General features: G+C 50.3%; 1 protein-coding gene across 1 annotated transcript in view; it reads left to right on the top strand.

Annotated features, from left to right (window-relative positions):
- Positions 1 to 1,174: 1,174 nt before the first annotated feature.
- Positions 1,175 to 27,742, top strand: part of LOC106752074 (semaphorin-5B) — an 89,460-nt gene continuing 62,892 nt past the window's right edge. Inside the window, exon 1 of the mRNA XM_014633481.1 lies at positions 1,175 to 1,625. The gene's annotated coding sequence lies outside the window, so the exon portion shown is untranslated. The remainder of the gene's footprint in view (positions 1,626 to 27,742) is intronic.

The raw sequence follows: 27,742 nt of genomic DNA, 5'->3' as shown, positions 1-27,742 counted from the left end.
ACGCGTAATCATCCTGTTCTCGAAATAAGACACATAAGGGCGCGACAGGGAGAAAGAACGAGGCCGGGCGGGGAAAGACGGAGGTGAAGAAGCGGCTCTCTCCTCGATCGGGTCCAGTTCGAGGCGGCTCCGATGCACGAAGGGTTATCGTCCTTGAAGCGAGCCTTGGGACGGGACGTACTCCGTCACGGATGACAGGTCCCTTCTGGTCGCTTATCTCGCTCCTGTTTACCGACGGCGAGGAGATGGAAGGACAGCGCGGAGAACGGCCGCCGCGTCTCCGACGTGGATTCCACTTGAGGAGCGATTTTCAGTCCCCGACGCACCGGAACCATCGGAGTATCGGAGCATCGGACGGCAATGATATTCTTTGTTTCGAGGAACTTCGTCTCGCGCCCGGTTTCGTCCTCCCGCTTTCTCAGATTTCTCGACAGTCGGAAGAGAGCCGTGTTCTCCCGCAACTGTCGGGGATACTCGCCGCTGCTGCTCGGCAGCGACGCGGCTTTTGCATCGTACTCGACGCTCGTCCGTACCCGCGGGAAATTTCTAACGGTGCCGCTCCACGCGTTAGAAATTGTTTACGATTATTACGCGCGAGATCTCCCGCGGAGCAAATGAAACTTCAAATGACGACGATTTTTAAATGAATAAAGAACGTGCGATCGCGCCTTCCCGCCTCTCCTCCGAGATCGAACGGTATCTGAAAGGTAGAACAGGCGTCGATAATATCACGGTAGATATTAAGGCCGCGGGGAGAGTCGGAGGATTCATTTTATTCCGTCCATCTCTCTCTCCCTCTCTCTCTGTCTTTTTTTCTCTCTCCCATTGCACGTATTCACCGCAGCAAAGCGCGATAGCCACACGACGTCGTTTCGCAAATAGATTTATAGATTGACTCGGACGAGTGATATAACGTTGCAACCTGCGTCCACCGAACATCCAGGTCGCCTCCCCTTCGAGTCTCGTGGTCGCCCTTTGAAGAATTTATACGCGAAATAACGCAAATGTCACCGTCGATTCCGCACCGCCAGTCTCACCCTTTCGTTTCAATGTAACGTCAAGTGGCGCCAACTTAGCGGCGCCTGCGCGAACTTTCAAACTAGCCCCACTACCGCGCGCCATAGTGCCGCTCGAGAGGGAGAGAGAGCGAGTGACGCGCGGAGTCCCGCGAGAGCCGTCGTCCGTATCGTACACGTTTCGTGCTCGTCGACGGTGTTTTGACCACCAGTCAGTCTCGCACAGTCGAAATCCCCGGCGTGTTTCAATCGCCCGGCTATCCCCGCGCGCAAATACGTGAATCGTCGTGACGACGCATCGTGTTCCAGTGCGATACGCGGCGTCTTTCTCGCGGTTCGTTCCTACGTAACCGCCGTCAAGTTCAGTCGATTACTCCCGAAGGACGTTTCTATGGATATCCGACGCGTCCCGGAACAGTGACACGCGCGGTCGCTTTCATGGTGCGCCCGGGCGACTTTTGTGTGACATTCGTGTAACCTGACGGCGGGACGCTCGGACACTCGTTCGTATGCGGAGTCGAGACGTTGATGCTCCCATGGAGCTGCAGGATTGCTGATTCCCGACGTCCATTTTCCGGAGCCGGAGGTGAACGACAAAAAACGCGCCAGGTATGTGACGCGTCTGTTTTCGTTGTCACGGCGGGGCTTTTTTCGTTGGACGGCGGACACAGCCGACCAAGCGAGATCTAATTGAGGTTAAGGAGCAACTAGCTCGTCGTGGTGATTCTGTGTCCCGGAGTCGCGCGCGTTGCCACTCAAGTCGAAATTTCGACTCCATTATAAGTCTCGCTGGCACTGATTTGTGGGTCTAATAACGTGCCGTAATAAACTCCATCTTGAATCTGCTGGCGTCCTTCCTTTTGTTCAGCCTTGTTATCGCGCCGGATATAAATTGTCCCGATGCTTTTCAAGATGTAATTACTGTCTTTTCTATCGGTAAATTTTCTTCCTTCTTGCTATTAAATCATCGAATTCTGTTGAAATTCTCTAGGTTAATGAAAAATAACAAGATTATGGAAAAAGAAAGTTTATTTTAGCTATTGATCTCTTTGAGCCCCAACATGAAATAAATAACAGTCAGTAATCAGTTGGCATCGCACAATAATCTTATGATACGAAATATTGAGATTCTGCGTTAACGTAGGATTAAAATTTCGACTCGGACAGGCCGCCGTGATTCTTTGTTTATTTGGGGACGAAAGGTCGAGTTTACACGTGTTCGTCACGAATGACCACAGTCTCGAGCCAAGGTCAGATTTCCTCTTCGCGTAACGTAAACGTGTGTATAACGCTGTATAATGACGTCAGCATTTTCGCACAATTCGTTATATAATATTTGATTCGTAATCGTGTGTTTACGTTTATCGTTTGCGTGATCGATTGTTCAAACGTCACAACGCGAATCAAATACACATTGCAAGTCAGGTTTAACGATTAATTTTTTTTATCTCGATCTATGATAAGATTGTTGTTACCGATTACTGACATTCTTTAACATTATTATCGCGGAAGCACTGACCCCGGTAATACAGTGGGCATTACAGACACGTGTGCGCATTAATAATTCGTATTTTCGTAACTACTCATTATTATCGCAGACATGGAGCAGCTCCGATAATAATATTATTCCAGCAAATGTACCGCGCATCATTTAGAGCCCGACAAAATCATCATCGCCATTTGACTGTGTCGCATCGCAACATTACGAGCCGTATCGACATGCGCGCATGTCATATTTTCACACACGCGATTACAGCGAATAATACGCACGAATAAATACGTGGAGGAAAAAGAAAAAAAAAAAAAGAAGAAACGGAAAGTATCGCCTGTTTCTCATCGCGTACCAGCGCGAGAGACGTTTGTATTCCCTCGTCAACGGCGTTCTTGAGTAAACATTGGAGACGACGGGTGGACCGTTTTTACATACGTCGTATCTTTCATTAGCGCTTTTTTTCTACATCCTTCGGCGTGTTGCCGTTCACGTCGCGCGAGTGCCCGCGCGAGATTCCGTGGCATACCGGGTGTCCGTTGCGGAACGCGCGGGAGAAATCCGAGCGACGATTCTGGTATTTAACGATCCGGTTAGTTCGATCCCCTTGGGTCACTTTGTTTATGCCAACGTATTAGATCCGTTCCGCGTCTCCCTCTCTCTCTCTCTCTCTTTTCCTTGCCTCTTTTTTTCCTTACTTCTATTTCTTCCTCTCTTGGGAGGCTGGAGGAAGGCCGGGCCGCCTTCGGAGAGGTACAAATCACGGACAGCGACAGAGGTCGTAATCCCGAGAGCGGATCGGTAATACGAAGGCACGAGTGGAGCGATATATACATATATTTCTACTACCGTGAGGCGTGGTGATTAGCGCGATAGTAATAACTTTGACGCGTAGTTAGGCGTACTTGATGTTGCGGCCGGACCGCTTCGTTGTCCGTGCGCTTATTACGCGCTATGTACACGCCGTTTTCGAGGTGTGCACCCGCGGTGTTGCGCGCGCGGGATATGTGCGAGAACGGCGAGAATGCCTGTTCCCGTTGGCCGAAGCACGATCGTGTGTTATTCGAAGATCGAGGAACTCGCGGCGGAGTAACGGACGGAGGCGCGTCCGTGTTATCGCTGCTATCCGTGCTAATTTTTCAAGACGCGTCTCGTATCTCGCTCGTTATCGCCGCTAATATCTGGAGTACGCGGAGGGGTCGTGTGGATAGGGACGATACGCGTCGCGCACTTACGAAAGTATGAGTTATCCCCGAGATAAATGATTTGTTTACCATTGTATCGGGCGTGCGATTAATTTAACGCTGGGCTGGGCGGGTAGGATGATAAGTATCGCCGTCGCGATCGTCGATTAGACTTCGGAACGGGCACTGAATAAACCACTTCGAGGCGATCGAAATGTAAGAATTATTACGCTTAAATTCATCTTGATATCGCGCGAGTGAACTAGAAGCCGTTCGCTTCGTTGCCTGCATTATTTATTGATGAAGGAGGGAGCGCGTGTCCAGTGCGCATCGTCGACGAGCACGTCGATCGATCGATACGAGGAAATCGCGAGTCGTTCCCGAAGAGATGTAACCTCCTCACTCTGCGCGACCTATAAAAATTTATATAAAAGTCTAGGGCGCAGCGCGACTCGACTAGGCCATGAATAATTTATCGGAGCGCGTCCCCCGTCGTTTCGTGTCGTCTCTGTTGCCAGAGAAGGAAAGAGAAAGGTAGGAAGAAAGACGGCCGTGCCTTTTACGATCTGAGGCCTGGATTCGGTCCCCTCGGCTCCTCGTGTCGTTGAATAACAATAACAGACGTGGATCGCGTTAATTGGTGCCACAGATTACGGAACGTAATGCAACACGCTTGCCGGACGCGTAGATCGCGTGGACACCGGCAGGCGTAATAAACTCCGCGTTATTAGCCGTAAAAGATACTTTAAGCGTGTGTTTCGCGAAATAACGAATGCACACGAAGCGAATGAGTGGAGTCACTGCCATCCGTGAGGATACTGCACTCGGAATTTAATTATATCGCGTTGATTATTACAAAAAAATTTAATGGATTTAAAGTTTCGCGGGAAGAAGAAAATGCCGTTGAATCGATAAAATGTCCAACACAGCAACGAAATTGGGGTAAGTCTTGAAATATTATGATAATTTTAACGATCCAGGGGACTGAAGTGAGATAATGATTGAAATTCTCCGAATCGTAACTTCACTTGAGTAACTCCATAAGCCTCGCGATTTCGATGTCGTTTCCCTGGAACATCTACGCATTAATCTTACGGTATCTCGCGGATACACACGTCGGACACACGCGAGTCGCGTACAATGAAGCGACCTGACATGAAATTCTCACTGAGATACACCCGCGATCCACGTGCATCTTGTACGAAATGTGCCTGCACGTCGCGTCGCGCTCGGTCCGCGTGTTGCGCTGCTTTAAGCCCGGCTGTCTAAATGTAATGGCCTGTCCGTCCGATGGGCATACGTAACGGCGTGCCAGCAGGGTCGACCAAAAAGACCATAATTTATACGATTCGCGCTTCACGCATCCGTTTATCCGCGAACGCGTATTTCTGCTCACGTGAAGCTCGCTAATCGTGTGGAAAACCCATGGTTTGTAGCGAGTTGGAAGTGCGAAGATACCCCGAACAGTAGTTTGTACAACCATACCGCAACGAAAAATTAGGAGAATAGAATTTGTTGTTCCTTCCGAGCGCTGTGGTTAAACGAGAAGCGAAAAGAAAAACAAGGCGAGACAGAGAGGAGTCTTGTTTGGATATCGCGAGAGATTTTCGTACCATGGACGACCTGCCGACGAAAATGTTCAAGAACCGCTATATCGATGGATGCTGAATCCACCCAGGCAGGTACCCAAACAGGTAACCCAGGTAGAATGGCCTAAAAACGTAAGCTAAGCTTACGCAAGATTGAACGATATCTGAATATATTATAATCGACCTCGATAAAACACGTCGGAAGATGTCGCTTGATCCACGACTGTAATTAGCATTCTTCGTCATATTAGCGCGCTTGTTTAATTTATCGTGCAATTAACGCCGCTACAGATCGATGTGTGTGGTTTCTACAAAATTGAAGCCTGGGAAAATCGATAATAAGATACCGATAAGAGAAAAGAGCGCGAAATGGAACACTCGGGCGGTGTGGGAAGTCGATAAAAGATCCTAATAGACTATTCTATTTGCACGAGCATCATTAAGTGGGTTCCTCGGGTCTTCCGTGGATGGCTCGGAATTAACACGGGTAACTTTACGACGGGATTTCCAACACGGGGACGCGAGTTTCTCAGGACGGTATGACGCGCGCGCTTAACTTTCTGTCGTTGAGGACGTGCCGCGCTAATCGGACGGTGCCATTATCGCGGAAAAAGTAACGGTACGGAAAGCGACGCGACGAGCGGAGAAGTGAGGCGTGTCCGAAGTTATCGCCGCGCCGAAGAAAGACTTTCGCAACCGTGCCGTTCTCACGACATAAATTAAAATCCGGCACGGCGTAGTTCACCTATCCCCTATTCGCATCTTCGAGTTTTACGCCCGCGAAATGCCGCGTTATGTACAACCTGGCCTGCCGCCGCCGATTCTCATGACTCGCGCCGGTCTTAATCTCCGGCTGGTAGACATTATAGGAGCATTTCGGTATCGTAATAGGATTATACGGGGGTATTAAAGCCGAGCACCGCGGGGACAGCGTCTCTTGAGCGTTTCCCGCCGTACCTTAGCCGTCGTCTCGGAGCTGGGCGCTTACCTTTGCACGAAGGCGGGAGAAGAGCGGAGTCTCGTTAAAGCCGTATTAATCGTCACGCCTGCGCCAAATGATGTTAATCGAGCACCGTATCTCTCTTTATACGAGGTTACATTCTTTTAACGGAACATTCATCACCTTCCAGTCGTAATTTTTGCGACCTTTCTCCTCGTTCGTAGTTCTCGTTTCCGTGCGTCTCGAAATTTGGTGTTTATAAATTTCATCCTTTCCGCGAGATTGCGTAATTAAGGTCCCGACGTTCCGCAGAATTACGCTCCTCATATTCCCTTAATCCCGCGGCCGAGCCTAGCCTGGCACTGGTCGTAATTACAACCTACCTACAGCGTTTCCTCGGGGCTGAGGAAAATATCCGGTTTCTCGAAATCCCCGGGTGCACGGCACGCAGTTCTCCGTGTTCTCTCACGTAAGGCTTTATCTATCCCGCGTGTCCAGATTAGACACGCGTCCGCGTTGACGAAACGACGAATTTGAGACGATCAAAGGGAAACCGGTGTGTCGTGACGGGTATTATGTTGCTCGGACGACACATCTCGTATTTGAGCGCTCTATCGTTCGAATATCGCGGCGTCGTACGAATTTACGCTTACTCTCGTTTCGATGGCCGGGCTTCTTCGTGCGAATATATTCGTCGTGGAAGAAAATACGAATGCGAAGTCGAGTTCGCGTGAAATAGCTTATTAGGAGAGCGCGTTTCATTTACTTCGGCGACGGGATTTAAAAGGAGAATTCAAAGATGAAGTAATTACAACTTTTGATTTATACTCGAATCTTGGCAGGAGTAGAGAAGCAACGGCATTGGGAGATTCGTAGATGAAAGAATGAATTTTCGAGGGTATGATAATGTGCGCGCAACTTTTGTTCCCACCGCTCCCGAAGTAAGGAGAGATTATTTATGAACGCCATAAAACCCGAGGGCCCTTTTTTACATTTACCCTTTATATACGTTTGCATATACTTTGACCCACCTAGAGCCCGATTTCCATCTATCGCGCTGCATGAGATTAACATAAAATCCTCCATGGATACGTTATTTTTGACGCTTTTTCGTGGAACCGAGGGGTTTAGCCGGTGAGCTTGTAAACGTCGCTCGAAATCACCTTAGGACGGTGTCGATATCGATTCCCCGCCGGAGCGTGATTTAGCGCCGACCTTTTCTAACGTCTACGCCACTGCGATCTCGTCCGCAAGATGATATCCAGAGACCTTAGCGAAGGGCCACTTTTTTGTCGGGGACCGAGAGCTCGAGGGTCCCGAGCTGTGCTCGCTCTTCGGGAACCCCCGCGGTCAGCTATTGTCGAGGGCTGCGTCGGGTGCAGGCCGAAAATTTTAAAAACACCGCTTAACCATCTTCGCCGCGTGATTCCAGACGAGAGACCGTAGTAAGAGGCCGGGCACGCCGTTGCACCTATCGAAAATTGTGTGTAAGTGAGACCGGGCGAATCCAACGAGGATCTCGTTGAAAAAAAGAAACCCTTCGGAGCACGCTAACCAGTGGGCGCGCACCGGTTAATCACTGTAATTTCACCGTCGTTTGATTTTTGCACGCTTTGCGGCTCTCCTCATCGTGACGTGTCTTTTCGTTTCCACGGACATATCAATTCCGTTGCGGATACTGCGACGAGCGCTGTTAACTTTTTGCGGTACCGCTTGGNCCCCCCCCCCCCCCCGCTCGCTCTTTCTTTCGAACCAACACACAATGCGAGAGAAACACAAATAAATTACTTCGGACGGCGTAAGAAAATATATGTGTCGCGAAGTAGTCCCGCAAAGCCCCGCGGAATCGGATATTTCTCATCTCCGGTTGTAGTGCTGTAACTTCTTAGCAGCAGCGAGGGCAGTAACTTACGATAAGCCGGTCTCATGGTTGCCGCTCTCATTCGCATCCGCGGTGGGTCCGGAAATACTAGTTGTTGTTTGCCACGGGTGTATCCGCGCGGTCTCTCGAAGAATAAAGCGGATGCCGCTTGCATTGTAGTACGTAGCGGCACGTCAGAACCCATCGGGCCACGCTAGTGTGGTCGGGAATATTGCTACTGCGTATTCAGGCGACCTCGGGGGAGCGGATTTTCGCCGAAGTTTTTCCCGCGCGAGATGCGCGAGGCTGAATCTATTATCGGATTTTCAAGCATGAACGCCGGCCGCAGTGTATTTGCACGCTGAAATCGTCATTGTTCGGTCACGCCTCCGTCCGAACGTCCGTAAATCGTCTTTCCTAGTCACGTAGAACTCGGAACCCGTTGCAGAAGGCTCGTTCGCCCGGTGACTCGGCGATAAGCGAGATCGATTCCAAAGTTCTCCCAAGTCCGTCGCTGTGACGAATATTATTTGAAGCGCGCGTCGTGTGAAATTTCATGGCTCCTACGTGTAAACGGTACATCACTATGATGTCTTCAAGATAAAGAAGACGTATTCTGTATTTATTTTTCAACTCTCGTGAGATATACACGTTTGAAGTGAGAGCTATGTTTAAACGGTGTGCCATAAACGCGCTCTGATAAGGGAGCGTATATTTATTAAATATCGAGATAATTGTCGCGGAGCTTTCCCGTCAGGCTTCTTACGCGGAATCTTATCGTTCAGGCTCCCGCATCGTTATCGCTCGCAGTGATGTTTTGTTTCCGATTCGTCTCCTTCGATTTGAGAGACGCGCGAGAAAAGGACTAGAAACCAGTTTCGGATGCACCCACACCCTCTCGAACACGCCCAGTGCCTCGCGCGTGCATGTGCGCGTGTTTGTGCGTGCGCGAGGGTGTCGTGATTTAAATTTTCGAAGGTCGGACAAGCGGACTGTGACGGGAGGAAGAAAAGGAAGGATGACGAGCAAGGGAACGACGGCAGACGCGGTAACACGTGGTTCGCATCTGGCAAAGTTCCACGCACGTGCCGGTAATGAGCATTGAAAAAGACGAAAGCGGAATAGGAAATTCACGCGCTCATATTTCTTAACGAGCATTTACTCTCCCTCTCTCTCTCTCTCTCTCCTCTTCCCTTTCTCCAACACTGTGGCGAGACCGGTTACGGAGACATCGTTCGTTTAGAAATTCAAAAGCCCGGAAATATTGAAAATCGTCGTTGATTCTCGAGGAACATCGTTCCCTCGAAATGTCGTTCGCGCGCATGTGGGACATCTCGAACGTACGTACACCCGAACGCGGCAAACTCGTACCGGTCCTCGCGTCTCTCTCTCTTTTGGCTCGAGCAATGGTCAGAGCAACCTCTCCTCCGCGGTCCACGGCACGAACGAAGGATCCGTATATGGTGCTGGCCTACTACCTCTCCGGCACGCATACCGACGCACGCTACTCGTGTACGTGGGGATCGCTATATGGGGATAACCCCGCGAAGTTATCGACGATGGTAGCTTCTCTCGAAGACGATCGTCGATCGTGTTAGGACAGTCTACCGTCGAGTTTCGAAACGGTTTGAATACTTTTTTCCTCTCGACAGTTTGAAACGCAAACGACGATCCGATGATAGAACTCGTTCTCGAAAAATAAGTTCTCTCACCGGACCATCGGCTGCGCTGCAAACTGCGTCGAAAGAAAGAAATGTCCAAACTGTTTTGAAGCCCAGTGTACGTAGTCGGTCACAAAAAGCACTTTTTTTTTTCGACGAGTTTCGTAACGCATCTCGTATTCAATAGGAAAATATATCTTCACTGGTGTGGAGAGAAATGTGCGCAGTTGTTCTAGACATCCGTCCAGTTACTAATATTAATGCAGTCCCGTCAGTTTTAACAATACTGAATAGGAAATGGAGAAAAACTTGATAATAGAGTTTTGTTCGAGGATATTTCTAGGATATTTCTACTTCTTCTTAAAACTGCCCATTTCACGAGCAGCAGACTTGCTTATTAAATCAGTTGAATAGTTTTTTGTCCATTTATCATTCTGCTTTCGTTCAGTAAATGGGTTCAGAAGTGGCCATGATTTCGCGCATCTTTTGTGCGCGGTAACTGCGAAAAAAATGTTACATCTTGATTAGAATCCCAAGTAGTTTTACTCCTCAGTTACTGGACAGAAGTTAATATAACGGTCCAAAAATAACTGTTCAAAAATTGCGTGAAATTTCTAGCAGGGAATTTCTACTTGAGAATGACTAAAATATGACAATTATTATAATAATATTGAGACTGGAGCTGGTTAAACTCGGCGACGTAACGAATTTTTACAGTGCGACGTACGAATACGATAACGCGAGAGCTGAGTATCCCCACCGCGATCCGAAGCTGCGATCGATAATTGCGGTGTTATAAACAGGCTCCCACCGAGGACGAGCCTTCTCCGTCTTTCTGAACGAATCACAGTAGGGCATAATACCGCGGTTTATCTCACCGAATAGGAGCGAAAGCGCTCACAGGACTGTTTATTCACGCTGTTATCCGCGTATGAAAAATGTGCATTTCGCGTCGTTCGTATGCATGAAAAAGTTGTGCCGTCGCCGGTTCTCGCGGACAATATTCCTTCCCCCCTCCCTCCCCCGACAAACAGACGCCGGTTATCTCGCGTAATGGAGTTTACGGCGGAAAATCTAAGCGCGTGACGCGTATTCGGATTCATCCCAGGCCGCGAGCGGTGCGCAGTTCATAAATTGGTGAGTTTAAATTCGCGTTCCTCACGCGACCGCTTAAACGCGCCGCGCCGACTTTTCTGGCCGCTAGCGCGAAGATACATCGCTCATTGTGGATGACATTATGTGTTTATGCCGCGAGAGAGAGTGTGAGCGCGACTTGCTCATATTACGGATCATTATATTCGCCATTTCTTTATCGCCGATGTATCAAACAGGATGCTAACAACCGAACACAGAGCTTGGCGCGCGTGAAAATCTATCCGATACCATCGGCGCGCGTAATTCTAAATGTAATGCTGTTATGCGCATCATATAGCATTCTATTACGTTGCTTTATCGTTGCCGCATCTTTACGTATAGAAGTAGTGCCGCGCGGATGCAGGTACGCGGCGCGCGATTTACGCGAAGGTTAAAACAACACGCTTCATCGGACGAACGCGCCGCGAATGAACGTGCGCGATTTATTATATACATGTTCCGGTGAAAAAAAATTTAATAGTCTACCCTCATCGTACATCTCGCGCGTAACGCCAAGCCGCTCGATTCCGACTTCGTATTCATCGGCCTGCTGAATTTCACATCACGGCTAAATCTCTCCTGTAGTTTTTGAAGTTTCGGAAAAACAGTTTTCTTTTTTTCGAGTTTTCCAGAGCTTTTGCTGGTTTCTTTGTATCTTCTTTATAGAAATAAGTAAATGTAACAGATCTGAATTTTTCTAAGCGAACTTTTGTTCCTTTAAGACAAGAATCGAAGAAATTCACGGAAAAATGGGAGAAATGTTTTTCCTTTTTTTTTTTTTCGAAAACTACACTGAAAATAGGATTTGGTAATAAGTGCGACCAATCTTTCCGTAGTAACAAACAATTTGCTGTACCGGCAAGGTTACTTTTTCCCATGTAACCTCTCTGGAACAAGACAGGTGTCTTTAGCGTCTTTGAATTCAAACACGTTACTTACCGGTCGGCGAGTCGTAATCTCGACCCGAACCGCACTTTGCGGCATCGCGCATCTCATCCGGCGTACGAAAAATCCCGTATAAATAGTTATTAAGGCCTCTCTCGGCAGCCTTATCGGCAATTAATTTTCAATCTTGTAAGGTCGAAACAACTAACTAACATACAGCCTCGGCGAAGCCGGCGGAGGCGCACGCTCTATCTAGGTGGAATCGAGTGGTAAATTGAGCGAAAACGCTTAATGGCTCCGTAAGTCTCTAGTTCGAGGAGGTTAAAGGGGCGAGGATTAAAATAAACGGTCCGTACATATATGGAACGCGCGGCGCTCTCGCCGTATCTCCGTGCGGCGCGCGCGTGCAGCCGCACGCAACTTGTGCCGTACGTGCATACGTGTATACGCGGAGATACTTTCTCGCCCGCGGCAAGGCAGCCACCTTGGCGTTCGCGCTGGGCTCGCCGGCGCGCTTTTCGCCGCGGTGAGCTCTCCTCCTCGGCCCGCGACAAAATCGTTAGCGTAATCGGCCGCGATCGCATTCTCCCGGTGTCGCCCCCTCTGATTAATCGCACGTTCGCCGGTTTGCTTTTTTCCGAGGGCATTCGCGATCTCTCTTGCGGCCGCCGATAAACGTGGCTCGGCGACTCCTCGCTCGCGTGTAATCGTCTCTGTTCCACCTGGGACGGAGTTGCGTAAACGGAGACACGTCCCCCCCTTCCCCCGTCCCGGCTGGTTTTTCACGTCCTTCAGATAATAACGCGATAACGGCTGCATCGATCGGCGGCGATGATACGGCAGGAATCGACACTCCGCCTCGCCGGCTCGCGCGTGAACGAATGACGAAACGAAAATCTCGCTTCTCGCTGCCCGCGAGACGTCGTCCGCTCGTTGGAAACACACCGCGAGCGTTTTCCGCTCCTCGGACTTTCGTTCGGCTTGCGAGAGAGGCTTACGTTACGGTTATCATCCGCGCCGCGCAATTATCCCATTAGCTCGAACAGGTTTCCGGATCGGGCTTCACCAGTACGTTACATTCCACGGCTTATCTCTAGGACGTCTCTCAGCGGGCATCCCGCGTTTACGCCCGACGCGAGCTCGCTGACAGGAAACGCAGGCGAGATCCTAATTTGTTGGCGTTCGGTTTCTCGATGGCGCGCGGCCTCGCCTCGGGAAACAGTGCTCAGCTTATTACGCTTTACAGGGGAACAGTCGCGTGAATACGCCCTTTATGCCGGCCTACGAGCATAGGAAACGTCTTGTACCTTTTGCTACGTTCTTTTTCGCATCCTATGAAATCTAACAAACGAAACGTTTAGCGCCTCTCTCTCTCTCTCTTTCTTTCTTTTTCTCGTCGAGACCGAATGACCGCTTGCACGAGCGAATAGGTTATTCATGTAGGAATCGTACGCATTCGGCCGGTGCCGGAGACTGGCGAGGTCAGTACTGAAATATGAATTTTACGTTACGATATCATTGTCTTAAATAGGAAGAAGAAAGAAAGCGGGATATGTCAACTGAAATTGTGATCGAATTTTGGCAACGAATTCGCGTTCAGTTGACAGAAATATATCGGAAATGACTACTCACTTAGCAACACTCGTGTTGCAGAGAAGGTCAAGTTTTGTCGGACAAAGTAGTTATTGCAACATTGGAAATCGGTACAGTTATAATATTGTCTTTCGAGTCTCGGCCCACTGCTACTATACTGCAGATATTCCACTCTCCTATTCCAGTCTCAAATCGATATTGGCATCTAATACTGTTCACTAAAAACCGGTACCTCGCCAATACCTCGCCAGAGGTTATCTCCTTGGACACCGACTCTCGCGGAGTCGCGTGCGGTACGACGAGATCCGCTCGTCACGATTTCGCAGCCGGAAAATGACTTTTCACGATGAGCCCCGTTACCGCGATAGCACAGCGCACAATACGCGACCTGTGTCGCTCGGAGTCGTCGTGGGGAACAGAAGGAATGCGATGATTCGCCGATGCGTGACGTACGCGCGAGACGGCACGACGCCACTTTTGTTATCTGGATTTCACGCTCTTCAGGTCACGCCGACCTTGCGCATATGCGCCACGTACGTACATATGTTCACCAACGTGCCGTGAGTGTGTGCACATATGTCTACACATCGGCCGGTATTAACGCGCGTGGCGTGCCCGAACGGTATCGCGATAGGGCGTGGGTACGCATATTCTTCTCCCACTATTAGTAAATTACTTCGTCGCAAAAGGTAGGTGAGATTAGTGCTATCGGTATCATCGTTCGATTGCCACAGTTAGAATTTTTTAATTCGTCACGTGTTGATATGGTAGGTATATTCGAAGTATGCCAGCCACGTACGTGATATTTGCTTGAGAGACGTGTCGTTTGGACAGCGGACGGCTTGGACGAGTTACCTGAGGAATGAAATCGTCGTACGTTGAACCAGCAAAAATAATTCCTCACCGCGGTGGATAGCGTCGTTTAATTGAAAAGTCACGTCACGTGTGTGTGTGTGTGTGTGTGTGGTAAGTTGGTGTTGTTAATTTAATATTTAATTTAATTGGAGACGGAGAACGAGAAATCTCGTTTCTCATGCAAATGCCTTGGCGACGGGAAACGAGTCGTTTCTCGTTCTCCAGAAACGTGTGTGGAATTTCAGCCAAATTTTCGCGAAATTTTAGCCGTCGTCAATGTGTTCAAATATTATTTCACTTTGCGTTGAAAAGTCTACCCGTCCTTGCTCGTCGATCGATTCTCTCAATGTAAAATTACTTTATTTACGTGGTTGTCTGTTTTATCTATTTTATCTAACGTAGTACTACTTTTCCCGGTGCCGTATCTAATCGTTTACTCTGCACATATTTATCGACTGGCGTATAAGTTACGTTTATTTATCGATAGCGCGCTATCTTTCGAGAGTGAGCGTTATACTCGTCTAAATTGTTTGACATTCGCTGTCGGGAGGTTCATCGGGGAGCGTCCGTTATTGTTTCTTCCGCTATTCTTGGCACCCCTTCGGGATTGAATTCGTGTTTAAATTTGCCGACCCTCTGCCTGCCTTCCGAACACCGTGGAATTCCTCTCGCGCGCTGTGCGCGCTGCAACACCCCGTGCGAAGCTGTTAAGTGCCCGTTTCGTGTTCATCGTAAAGCACTCGGTACGTACTCCGTAGCGCAATGAACGATGATGAGATCAGTTGTGTTAGAACGCATATCCGGTGTTTGGATAATACGCTTTCGTTTGCAAACAAGCGCCGTCGCGCGTTTCGCGCGGGCCAACCGCGCGTTACGCACTCGCTTGTTGTTCCGAGAGAAACGAGCTTAAACCCGCGAGCACCGGCTGATCCGGCTGATATCGGAGTATCTATTTTTGCCACAGAACGCGCGTTCTCGACTTCCGCAAAGTCAGACACGTCGTCGTCGTGTCCAACCGCGTGCTGAATTACATTCATGCCGCGTTAGTTCTGATAACGTTTACCCTCTCGTACGCCACTTCCTGAAGCGACCCTACCGTCGTTTCCGCGCGAGGAGGAATTTCTACGATTCCGAGGTGTTGCCTCGGTATCTCCCGCGGTATCTCTCCGGCTATCGCCTTTTTGCGCGAATCGCACACGCACTCAGGTGGGGAAAGCACGCACGGTGAGAGGAGATCGCGCACGCATGCACGCACGATCTCGCGGACGCACGCTGTTATTAATTAGCGCAAACAATCTCGGCCATGTGTCGAGATCCGCGGTGTTAGCCGAGAGACCGTAATTTATTTACGACGATACACGAGGCGGCAGGCGTGCACGCACACACACCGCATGGCTGTAATCCCTCCACGATGTGCGCTCGCATGCGAATGAATCACCGCGCCTCTCGCCGGCCGAGAAGACCGCGATAGATTGAGCGGTTGAGAGGATCGGAAGAGGATTTGCGAGAGGGGGAACCGAGATTCGCAAAAGGGCGAGATATAACGAATACTTTCGTAGTTTCCGATGCAAATAACGCAGCGGCTCTGGAATGTTAAGCAGCGCGACACAGATTCGCACCGCGCGCGCAGCCTTACGGGATCCTCGATCAGTCTTTCATGAAACTTTGATGGGGGGAAGTTTGACGGGAAAGGCCATCGCGCGGTTTTCTCGATCTCCGAGATTAGACGGGGTCCCCTCCCCCCTCCCCTCTTTTTCTCGTCTCTATCTATCTTTCTATCTCTATGGGATTCGAACCTTCGATTAAGTTTTCGTTGAAGTAACCGCCCGCTTTGCCGCGGAATTCGAGAATCCCGAACGAATCCACGATGAATCTTTGATGGATCGAAAGTTCGATGGGAGTCGTCTCGCTTTTACGACTCCCTAAGATTACATATACTTTGGCCTCGATTTAAGTTTCAATCGGTTAAGTTTCAGTTCGCCTTGAAATATCGGTCGATAACCTCGTCGGGATTCACGTCGCGTGAGGAGAGTTTTCTCGCTCTTTAATTACTTTTGATCGGATTTTTGAGCCCTCTTCGGGGGTTCTTTTTTTTTTTTTTTTTAATTAAGCGACAAGCTCGCGCTTTCTTCCGGAGCCTCTGGGCCCGCGCTTGCTGCTGCCGCGCTTGTATTACACTCGCGTGCTTATTACCGCGACCGCCACCGAGAACGCCCGTGTCGGGAATTTAGAGATAGGATCCAAACAGATGTTCGCCTCACCGTGACTCGCACGCTCGGGTTATTACCACCATAAATCAGGAGTCGTCCTCCTTTTTTTTTTCCGCTCGTCGCGCTCTCCGTGCAGAGGTAGTCGCTCTCGCTGTCGCTCGGTATCGGCGCAACGATTACACGTGGCGAAAGGGAATTATACCAGATCGAATACAAGAGGTGCTCAAACGAAGAGGGTCCGCGTGGGCGAAATGCATGTCGGATTAGCGAGATACGCGACGGACAAAAATCCGGAGCACGTCGCATCCCTCCGTCGCGAGCCGACCGTTTACGAAAGCACGCTTACGCCGGCAAGCGTAACCCCTCGTTTCGAGAGGCTCGATTCTGATCTCACTGTGCATCCATGAATTTGCGAGGAACGCGTTAGATAAGCGCGTTGGAAGTGATTTTGCGCCGCAGCTTTAGTTGCTTAATATATTAACGAACAAACGGCTCGTTAATTTCAGTTTGCACATTCGCGAACTTTCCCTCGCGGTCCCGTCGGAAAGTTTCTCATTAATCTCGCGCGGATCTCATCCTCTCGACTCAACGTAGCCGTGCTCGACGACAGTGTACACGTTCTGAGATTTCATCCTCTCCAATGCCGAAGCACAATGTCGTTAAGTCGAGACGGAAGAATCTACCTGCGTCCGCGAAGTAGAAGGCGGGTCTGTTATTTCGCACGTGCTTGCAACAAGAAGTTGGAAACTTCTTCAAGTTTACCGGATATACACACACACACACACACGCGCGTATCGATCGTCGTATAGACGAGGTTGAAAGATAGACCTGACGAGGGGGGAGAGACCGCGCTATTCCCGTCTCCGCTAGTCGTCTCTAGTCCTCGATTTCTGCGAAACGTCGGTATTATCCCGCGACGAAGTCTTACGTAGACTCGCGTGGAATCGCAAAAGTCGTATCTCGTATCGCGCAAGTCGCGCGCTCGTTGGCCATTGATCCTCCGCCGCGAGCGGTCTTATTCGAGATCACAAAACTTCGACCCCGCGCGCGCTGCCGCAATCGTCGCGAGTTTCCGAGACGGAGGTCATGCCCGACAGATAGCCCTGTTATCAGTGACGAGCTGTGCGGCAGGAGGGAAAGAGGGGACAAACGAGCGATCCGCCAACCACCTGTTTTTCCGACCGGTCTCGTTAAACGATCGCGCATTCCGACGTTTCCATGGCGTTCCGACGCGCGAAACTTCGCAAGGACCCCCGGACGCGCATCTCTTGCGGCCTTTCAACGGCTCGCGTATGATTTCCCGTGGGAAACCGCCGGCAGAATTATTTTAATGACCACGCGATGGCAGCGCGCGACTCGCGCAGGTGCGCGCCGCTAAATCGCGAGCTATCGTTAGCCATCCGCTATTATACGCTATTATACTTTATTCCCCGAGTTGCGTGCAAATTAATCACGTCGATTACGCGCGCGTAAACGCGAGACGAGTCCGAAACGAAGGCCGGCGAGTGCGTGCCGTTTCGTCTCCTTGACCCCCCGTGCAGAAAATGTCTCGGGACCTAATCGGGATTCCAGTGTCCGATCTCCCAAAATAACTATGGATTCCAGTTGGGGAATCTACGCAGATTGGTTGGTAGCGTAAGGTTTCAAATATACGATTCTAAACGGGAAGCGTAGACAGATTCTATTCAGTCGCCGCGAATGTTTTCCCAAAGGTTGTTTCTGATTTCCAGCTTAAACTCTATCGCAGAAAAAGAAGAATTAACAACTGAAAGATAGGTCTGATAACTAAATTTCAGTTGTATTAAGTGGGCCAGCTAGTTTTTAGCTGTGGGAGTTAATTTTTTTTTTCCGTGACAGTTGAACCAAATATATGAAACGCTTTGTTTTCATATTTTACAAGTTTATATTTTACAAGAGTGTAATGATAAATACATTGTTATCATAGTGGCATAATCTATTCTGGGACAACTTTAGGTATTCTAGTTGAAATTTATGCCGCGTAAAGGAAAATCTGGGAGGATTTCTGTGCGGAGCGTTTTTGTTCTTTCTTACTTTCTTCTCTATCTCGTTTCTTTGTTCTCCCGCTAGTTCGGCTGTAAAAGCGTAGCCTTCGTTTTGCAAAGAATCCGTAAATCGTCTTTTTTTGGGCACTGTTCGCCAGATCACAGGCTTCCCGCCGCTTTTTATCCCGAAATGCTGATGTAAGAGCGGAAGTTTGAGAACGTGCCTCCTCTCTCGCTTATTCGGGCAAATTACGAACACCCTTCGCGTCCCTCGGCACACATTTTCCGGTTGGCCGAATACACGCCATGAAACTTTTATCTCATACTTAATCTCGACGAGCTCTTAAATATCGTTATGTAACTTTTACCAGCGCGCAATCATCTAATGGAAAACCTCTCCGCGATAGACCCCTCGCATCTGTTCGAAATTCGACGCAAATAGCCGCACTGGGGGAAATACGGACGTCCATAATTTTGTAATAATCAAATATCAAATATCGCTTATATAATAACGTCCGTAAAGTAATGTTTCAATTATCCGTAACATTTATATATGATTTTAATCATCGTTTAAATTTCCGCACAGAAAAAAAGATTTCTTCGCATTCGGATTGAATATATATATTGAATTGAATCTGTTTGACTTGGGTTTACTTCACATAACCAACACAATTTAATATCGAATATTTTGTTCAAAGAAAAACGCTTGATAGAAAAAAAAAACCGTGTTACATTTAGAGGAAATAATACAATTCCTTTACTTTCAAATCGCTTATTGCTTGTCACGACCATTGCAACGTTTGGACGGAAATACAAAGAAAAATGTTGACGTAAAGATATTTATTGTTTGATCAAGCGAGCTGGGCAAATTACCGGAAGAGAGGAGATCGCAGAGCTCCTATGATCGACCATTATCGCGTAAGCTGGGCGCGTTTCAGCGATCGCGGAAGCTTCACGGGTGCCGCGTCCGTCCGCTGGTCCACGATCACGCGGACACGCGCGCGTTTCTCCCGAGAACGAGCCGGAGGGAGATTCTCTCTGCCGGCGAGAGAGGTGAGTCGCGGGCATGTTACCATGTTTGGCGACCCGCTCCCATAAAACTTGGCGCACACGCGCGTGCGCCGGCGCGTGCATGTGCACGTGCACGCCGCGCGGCGCACGCACACCGCTCGCGCGCTCTCTCGCCGTATTTCCAGCCTACTCGCCGTGGGTAAGATAAATCGCGCTGAAGTTAACGCAAACGAAGCGTTCGCCGAGAGAGAGCCACACCCCGCGCGAGGAGAGCGCCACAGAGGGATAGAGGAATCTATTTATCCGTCGGCGAACTCGAAATACGCATAGCCGGGATGCCGGGTGTGGAAAAAATTACGGCGTCCTGTCGCTCTCGCTCGCTCGCTCGCGTCCGGGAAAAATAGATTTACTTAACGGAGCCCGGAGCCGCGCGACATCGTGTTTCAGGATCTCCCTGCGCGAGACTGCGTACATCATTTATATATTAATAACTCGTCTCGGAAGAACTCCCGGTAACTTACGCCACGGCTAATATCGCGCGACCGTGATCATGAATCAATTACGCGCCGTCGTCGAGCGTGTTCGATATAACGCGCGGTAAGTTCCCAGCGAAGTTTAATCAGCTGCACAGCAGCGAAGATTGATTATCCGTCGGCTTATCCGACTGCTCGGAACCGGCCGGAACGATACCGTAGGGCTTACGCGAGAGAGATTTAAGAGTGGGCATCTCGACGGAGATAACTTAAATATAAGAAAGGAGGCGGACAATCGTCGAGATTTACGACGTCGCGTAGTACGGGGACGCAGCGTGTCGCGACGCGAATATCCATCCGTGAGTTCGTTCGAGCTGCGAGGAAAAAACGGGGAACGTCGCGTCAAATCGCCGAGTCGAGGTGTCCCGAACAAGGCGAATCTCTCTCTCTCTCTCTTTCTCTGGAAGCCACCTCCGACGCTGTATCGACGCGCCGCCCGATGCGTTCCTCCTCGCACGGCCGCAGGATAAATACATTTTCGGGACCCGTGCGGAACGACGATCCGCACGGCGAAGATGGGAGCAAAAAGGCGAGCTCGGGGATACGCCGACGGCTCCCGCTCGATATTTATAGGCACTTTTGCGCGGCGCACCGAGAATAAATTCCGCCCTCCGCGAAAGTGGTCCGAGCCGCGCGAACACGCGCCGAACGCGTTCCCCCCTAAGCGTGTGCAATTTGTATCCTCGGGATTTCGATCGATACCGAGCTCTCCTCGCTCCTTTTTACCGCAGGCGAACGACGCTCTCTCTCGGCCGTTCACGCGTTTCGAATTCGATCGCCTGTCAAGTTTCATCGTGAAATCCGAACGGATCGTTACGGATTGATGAAACGTAAACACCGATCGCGCCGTTACTATTATTTCTATTTCCCCGGAACGCTTCGACCCTCCCCCCCCTTCTTCCATAAATTTTTTATATCGGTTCAATAAAGATGGCATGAAACTGTCTTACGCGCTCGAGGCGGAAGCGAACGCAATCGAGAACGTCGACGAATCTCCGTGACGTCTCGCGTTTCCGAGGTGATCGAATCAATTACCCAGGGCGACAAACGTACGATCTTACACGCTTAATCGTCAGTGGTGGTCATGCGTTGTGCATATTATATCCGGCGCTCGCGCGCCATCGCGTCGACGTTGGAATTAATCGAGCGCGTGATTACAACCTGGTCCCGCAAGCCTACGGGTCCGGTGAAAATATCATACCCGCGAGGTAGGGTTAACAATTCGGCGGACCGGCCCGGAGAGGGTGGAGGAGTCGACCGGGCGAAACCTTCAGCGCGATCAAGGTCCTTGGCCCTTCTCCTCGGCCTCGCTGCCAATTATCGGTTTACCTAATTATGTCCGTGCACGTCGCGCCGTGCGTGTGTGGTGCGTGCGTAGATCCGGACCGACGATACCGCGGACGCGATTAATCACGCGCTCCTCGCGACCTGCGAAGCGGTATCGTCGGCTATATCTAGGCGTTTTTGAAGGCTGCGAGGGTAACAACATCGCTCGCGCCGGCGTTTTTCTCCCGGCTTGTCGTCGGCCGACCGCTGATTAATGACAAATTGCTCGGCGGAGCTGACAGTGTCTCGCTTCTATTTATCATGCCTCTGCGTGCTGAAGAAGCTGATGTCAGAAATATGAAATCCGGGTCCGTCCCGGTGTAATCGATCAGAATTCTGGGGCTGAAGGCGCGTTAGGTGAATATCAGCGAGTGGAGAGCTGCACGCTCTCGCAACGTGCTATTAGCCGTCTCACTTCGGTCCTTTTAATTCGGTTTAATTCGCGCTCGTGTCTATTTGAATTTCTCGTCGAGCATGCGACGAGACTGAAAACAGAGAGAGACCTGGCTTTTGCAGAGAGGAAATTGCACGGAGAGAAAGAGAATATATAGAAACTCCATTTGAAGCGAATTAATGACTTAGTTAACCCAAATTCATACCGGCCGACTGTAACGACGCGTGCGCTTTCAACCTTCCTCTTTCTCCCCGCGTGTTATTTCAGACGCGGTCGCGAATTTGACGCGTTCCGCTTGGCAGGCTTGGCTTTATAGTCGCGCCGGTTTATAGTCGGTCCTTTGTTCGACGGTTAACGCTCCGACGGTGGCCGTGCGCAATGTATAACCGAGTCATCGGGCGACTTTTATACTCCTCTCGGCCTTCTTAATACCATTACAGCTGCTGCTGCCGCTGGACGAGGGGCTGGAATCTCTCTCGCTACGAATTTCGGCCTTCTCCACGGGTATTTCGATCATCTGACGAAACGGAATCGCCGGCTCCTCATTGCCATCTCGCCGGCGTCCCGGCTGCACGGACTTCTTTCCGGTCACGTGTGACGAAACATCCTTTCGTCGTCTCGATCGCGCGTCCCCGACGACTTCCGGTGGCCGCCGCGGAAAAGCTGCCTCGGTCCATATTAATCGGCCTTTCAGGCATTGTTCCTGAACCGCGGCGCGTTCTTCCCCCCGTCGGCGAAAACGAACGACGAACCCGCGATTCCCCGGCGACGCGAATTAAATCAACCGCCGTGCAGAAGATCCTCCCCTCTCCGCCGGCAATTTATTATGTCGCGAGTCGCCGAGGCGATTTATCTCCAGCAAATAACGATCCCCGGCTCGTTGGTAACGGATTGGCATCGGTAACGAATAGCATACGCGTGTTAAATCATCCCGCCGCCGCCGCGCGGAGCCGATGAATCTTCGATTTATCCGGCTCTTTCCGACGTTAACGCGCGCTCGTGCTTTGACAGACCGATTTCACAGTGAGTGAAAGCGACAGTGCGCCTCTCTTTAGCGGATTATCCCGCGTCGGGAATCTCGCTAAAATCATTCAGAAATCTTAATCCGTCACGCGCGCTTTTCGCGGACGTGTCTCGTCGGGGATTACATCGCGCGACGCGAAACATCCGATCACGCTATATCATCGCAGGGAAAAATTCTTTGCTGACGCAAATTGTTATTTCCACGTGTCAGATCATCTTGCTGTCGCCGTAATAACTAAGAATTGCATTGCCAGAAACAGATTTTCCCCGGTGATCTCTCTTGGGAGAAGAAGACACGAATACTGGGAACTTCATTTCCGATCTTTTCCCAACCCCTCCTCCCCCATTATCGTTAATAGCAAAATTCAATAATGCAACAATGCATCTGTCCGTGTTAACGGCGAGCAACGGAGGAGTTTGCGAGGAGGCTGTCGAACGCGTTCGCAGCTGCGGTTTTGCGCGAGCCATCGACACGGCCGTATCCCTCCGTAGGTTTGCGCGCGTGGGCGAGCGTTCGCGTGTGTCTCGCGTGCAAACCGGCCCCTCCACCACCCGTCCTTTCTCGGATCTCGCGTATACTCCCCCTCTCCCCCTCTCTCCTCTTCTTCTCGTTTTCTTATCTCTTCTTCTTCTTCGTCTGCCTTTCTCTCTTCTTTCCTCTCGCGTCGCAGGTATTTTTGGTCCTCGGAGCCTGCTTCCGAGAGGCAGCCGACGGAAGACGTCCGTGCGGCGCGCGCGCGACTTTCCACACGGGAGTTCTTTCTGCCTATTGTGAAAACCGGCTTGTTTGGAGCCGTGGACAGTGCCACCCACCGTCTCGAGAGTTCCCTCCTTTTATCCTCCCTCGCCGTTCGTCACCGCCTTGCGAAAGCACCTCTCGTTTATATTACGATAAAGCGTCGTTTCGTGCCCACACCCGGGACGCGCGACATCGGACACCCACATAATCGCCGTGCGAGCCCGAGCAGCCGCGCTGCCGTTTACCGTATCGACGATACGGTAAACGGCGAGAACGGTGGAATCGCGCGGACGCCGATTCAGGAGGGAGCATAACTTCCCCGCAAAATCCTGAATCCCCTTGTATCTCGTCAAAAGTTCATCAGTGCTGTTTCTTTCTTCTGGTAGGCGGTGGGGAGAACGACGAAAAAATTGCCTCGAGACGTTTCCGTCAAGATTAAGGTCGAAGATTGTGGAACGCGCTCGCGTTTCGCGCACACATGACGCCGGACTCTCGGTGCGAATCGACGCGGGCGGCGGAAGTTCGTATAATCCTCGTCTGCTCGAGCGGGCATGATTCACGAGAGTAGTATTGGTGACGTTAATGCGACCCGACCGCCAAATTGCGTGCCACGAAGAGCGAGAGGCACGGCGTCCCTAACGACAGATCCCATCGAGGTTGAGCAGTGTAATTATTACGTCGCGGCTGTCACGCGGAAGAATTTGTTCGAGCGTCTCGAAAGAGCCGAGCTCTCGAGAAACGACCGGTCGATCCGCGGCCGCGCGCGCGCGCTTGAGAAACTGGTGCACACGCTGAAAAAACGCATCCGTTATATGCGCGCGGATAACGTCATTAACGCAGTCGCTCTTAACGTGAGGTTCGCGCAACGAAATCAGCTGTCGACTTGAGCTCTCTCGACTTTTGTCGAGGCAACAGCCCGGTCGGATAGTCGACGTCTCTCTCTCGTAATCCTTCGGAAGTCGAAATTTTGCCTCTCTGTTAATCTTTCAATTCTACAAGACAGTAAGGGAGCTAGGAGGGGAGTTATATGTGAGAGAAAGAAGATTGCATAATTGTATAATTTATTTCTAATTTATTTCTAATTATATATATGTGTGTATAATTTATTCTTATTTTTTAGAATACCTTTGAAGACTCAAAGTAGAATAAATAGGTTTAATGTAGACCTGAAATTTCGACTCGGATAGTTGATAGACTAAGTAGGCGCAAACTATTCTCAGCAGCGTCAACGCAGCGTCAAAATCTCGACTCGGGACGTTTCATACGTGCATGAAGGACGGCTGTTCTCTCTACCTTTTATATTCCTTTTTCTTTTTCATTCAACGCGACTCTGGGTTTTATAATCGCTCGAGTTTTCCTAGCGAGTCAATCCGGTCACGCTCGTCGGATCGGTTGTCTCCTACCGGCCGTAATTGGCGCAACGTATAATTGTGATTTCCCCGTTATTGACAGACGTCGCTCGAAGAGATTGTCGAGGCAAATTAGAGATAAACGCAATATCGCTTGCGTTAACTCGCGGTATCTAACGGCCGGCGCACTTATACGCGTAACTTTGTGTTTTTCCCGCTAAGATAATCCCTGCGATCGGGGATCGGGAAGGAATCTTCATTTTTCTCATTGCTAATGTCCGTCCACGGGAGTCCGCGGCTGAGCTATTTTTCTCCCGGATCTAATCCCGCCGTCTGTCATTACAAAGATGTGCAAACACTCGTTCGCGTGCGCGTACACACGCGAAATACATGACAATTTGCTCGTGCTTGTTTACGTCCGGATGTCGCTTATTGCTTTCATTGTGCAAAAACCACGACCGCCCATTCTGTGGGAATACAATCTTGGCACTCGATGGAGAGAAACAGATCTCTCCGCGTTGGCGCGGCATTTTCGAATCCTATCTAGAGCCTCCCTCGATGGCGCGCTGCATTTTTCGGGTCAACAGACGCATCACATCCGGCACTCGAGTTATCGATACGCATTCGGCGCCACTCGAATCCAAAGATGTACGCCTCGGATTAAACGCTCGGCTCGAGCGCAGCTAGGATCAGCTGGTAAAATATAGGCCGCGTCTCCTCGAGTCGGTGCTACTTTTGTCTTGGTGTTATTAATGGACACATTTCGAGATGCAAAGCGCGATAATACACGAAATATCGCGGGATATTCATTTGGAAGTATCCTCCGGTGAAAATTAAAAGCCCTTTTTATTCGGTCGACGCCTCCCTCCGACAAGAATAGAGGCGTACAAGCACGTGCCAAGGCGAGATATTAATATTTGAAGGAGCCGTCGTGTGTCTTTTAAATGTTTCGGGACCACTGTAGCGTTCGTGTATTATTGCACAGGTCTTTTAAAAGGCTCGCCCTACGAAGACCACCGCGACGTCGTCCGGAATATCTTACGTAGGAAGGAAGGATGTGTGTAAAAAAAAAACCACGGAATTCCGCCGGGTCCCTTCGTATTGCGAGAAAAACGCGTCGGGCTTTGCTTCTTTTCGTTCGCCGAACACTCGGCGAATCGTTTTATTTGCAACCTCACCTGAGATCAATTTATATTTCTAGGCCGTAATCGGGGAACGTGGAAAATTATATATATGCCATTTTTCGATACATTCCAATTTGTAATCCGTCGAGTCGAGTTCACTTGACGATTCGTTTTCCTGTTTTTCTTAATTATTGGATAAATTTAATTGGATAAATTAATTATTGGATAGCCGCGTATTGTCGTATTCCAGTTCATCCGAGAAATCCCCCCCACGGGGTTAATAGCTCTCTCATTTAGCAAATTATCGGACATCGATTTGGAGCCGCTGATTGATCGGCCGATGCCTCTGCGTAAATAAACAGTGGAGAAGGTATCGGGAGGCCCCTCTCCGTTGCACTCGGAATAGGTAGGTAGACACGCATATGCCGTCGCTTAACCACGTGGGTCCGCCTCTATTCCCTCTCGTCTCGTGTCCTCCTTTATGCCGCTATCTATTCATAGACGAGAAAGCGAGCTGTCACGGTGACGGACGTCGAAAGACAAAGGAGACGCGGAAAGAGGAACGCTAACGTAGTGTCGTGTAGTTGCATTTTTCAGGATTGCAGATCGTTTCGCCATTTGTTGCACGAGGCGTTCTCCCGTCGACTCCGTCGCGAGAGGTATTTCGGGGAATAGATTCGCCGAGGCAAGCTCGGGATCAGTTTTCCCTCGGTGAAAATGTCGCGAAAATCCGCCGGAGGATCTTGTCGCACCGTCGCCATCCGTTTCAACGATTGCGAGATCCCCGAAATAAACGCGGCTTTCTCACTTTCACGCCTTTCAACATCAATCCGCGAAATTTGCCGAGCGTATCGAAATCGATCGCCGTGCCGCGATTACCGTTCTCTATCTCTCTCGCATCTAAGCACGTTCTTATCGAAGCGCCAAGCACGGCGCGCATGTCGCGGAGGAAAACCGGAGAGGATAAATCGATCACTCGCGACACTATCGCGATCGTTTTTGCAACGTCAGTCCCGGCGTAAAGGAGTAGCCGGCCGGTACCGGTGCTCGTAGACGAGGTCGTCGACCTTGCCAACCTCTATCGTTCGCTGTCGTCCGCCACCGTCTTGTTCCCCGTGGTCCACGGTTACTCCTGCACCGGGCTCGTGTCTATAGCCCGTCGCGTTATACACCTGGATCACCGTGAGTACACACAGGGTGTCCGTGACCAACCGCGCTTTCTCGTAACTGTAAATATCGCTGAGGCGGGAGAGGATGATGCGGAAAGAAATATCTCCAGGAGACACGGGAGAGTGACAAAAGTCCCGAGCTCGCTCGGAGGAAAGGTGCCAGGAGACATCCTTTGTATAATCACGGCGCAACTCCGACGCGGGGTCGGTATCGTAGAACGATGCGCGGACCTCTCGCGTACCGGGAAGCCACCGATCAGACTCGTTTACACGCTCTACGCCGCGGAATGGCTTATATCGATCGTCCATTGTATTATTACCCGGCGTATGCACACCGGTCGTTGAATCGCCCCTCGTCGCTCTGTGTGGTCCGCGAATGCGACTCTCCGCCGGAGTTTTACGAGTTTACCCTCGGCCGGGGGTGTAACGCCAAGGAAACGTTTCCCCTCCACTCGATGGAATAAAGTAAGCGTCCTCGAGTCGCGAGACGGACTCGAATTCGCGCGCGCGCGTAAGTAAGTCGGATAGAGATGGACTGGCGTAGTCGCCGATCCGAGTACAAAATAGCGATAGATCTCGCGAATGTCGCCGGACGTCGAGTATAAAGACTAATGGCGCAGTCATAAACGTCCGGAGGGGGGGGGGGGGGGAAAA

The sequence above is a fragment of the Dinoponera quadriceps genome, unplaced genomic scaffold, assembly GCF_001313825.1.
Source record: "Dinoponera quadriceps isolate SergipeBrazil2010 unplaced genomic scaffold, ASM131382v1 scaffold424, whole genome shotgun sequence".
NCBI classification, from domain to species: Eukaryota; Metazoa; Arthropoda; class Insecta; order Hymenoptera; family Formicidae; genus Dinoponera; species Dinoponera quadriceps.
This window is presented reverse-complemented; position numbering and strand designations above follow the sequence as displayed.